The sequence below is a fragment of the Rhincodon typus genome, chromosome 45 (genome assembly GCF_021869965.1).
Source record: "Rhincodon typus isolate 14 chromosome 45, sRhiTyp1.1, whole genome shotgun sequence".
Taxonomy (NCBI): domain Eukaryota; kingdom Metazoa; phylum Chordata; class Chondrichthyes; order Orectolobiformes; family Rhincodontidae; genus Rhincodon; species Rhincodon typus.
In genome coordinates this window covers 462,879-463,934 of record NC_063376.1, presented here as the reverse complement: position 1 = coordinate 463,934, position 1,056 = coordinate 462,879, and the positions used below count along the sequence as shown (strand labels likewise).

General features: G+C 48.4%; 1 protein-coding gene across 1 annotated transcript in view; it reads left to right on the top strand.

Moving 5' to 3' along the window:
- LOC109925017 (calmodulin-binding transcription activator 1-like) overlaps positions 1 to 1,056 on the top strand; it is a 53,454-nt gene that overhangs the window by 21,391 nt on the left and 31,007 nt on the right. The window lies entirely within an intron of this gene.

Genomic DNA, 1,056 nt, shown 5'->3' with positions numbered 1-1,056 from the left:
TGTGTGTATGTGTGTCTGTGTGAGAGACACATGTGCTGGGCTTTCCCAGTGCTGTGTGTGTGTGTGTGTGTGTGTGAATGATGAGCTCTCACCTGCCCCTCGTGCTGTGCCCTGAAAGTTGCCTGTTTTTTGGAGCTGGTCTCTCGGAGTCAGTGCCAGCAGGTGAGCAGTCAGGCTGTGGGCATCAGCGACTCCTTTCTCTGGGGTAATTAGGGAGGGACATTGTGTAATAAGTACCCATCCTGCCCAATAAGGGACTGATGATAATGAATGGAATTCCACTGATTGCTACCATTTGAGAATGGGCTGTTCCCTTCCTGTATTTATGCTGCTCACACACTCTCTCCAAAGGCCAGCTCCTGCAGAATGAAGGGTTCTGTTGCACATAGCTGCTGAGGCCTTGTTGTTGGGAGCAGGCAACCCTCAGTGTGAAAAGCTTACAATCAGCTACTCGTGAGCTCTCAGTGGACTTTCCCCAATCATGACTGTCTGCTGTGCGGTATTTTTCCAATATATTTCCTACAGCTCAGGTAGGCAGTAGACACCAGGTCACTCCTCCAGGTTAGATATGATCCGGAACTGGAACTGTTTGAGATGGGCTTGGTCAGTAAATATCCCAGAACTTGCCCTACTACGCTGCAGAATACTGTCCCCATCTGGTGGCTACACATACACACTGCAGCATGCAATCACAGGTCTATGCATTGAAACAAGCCATTCAGCCCATTACAATGGTCCTAGCTCTCTCCATTCCCATGCCCTTTCCCACCTAGTTAACCATGGGAGGAAGCACAGGGAACACTGGAAAATTAATTCTGCTGTGAAGTAACCTTGGCAGTCTTTAACTGGAACAGAATGCTTCAGGAATGAACACAAAACAGGCTTTGTTAGCTTCTCAAAGATACAAATTTTTAGATAGTTGAAACTGTTGTTTGCTGCCTGTGGAGGGCTGGAGGGGACATGATGTGGTCACTCAATGATCCCTCACTCTCGCATTCACACAGTCAGGCTGTACAGTCATAGTCGCTCACAGACTCCTCACTCTCGCATTCACAC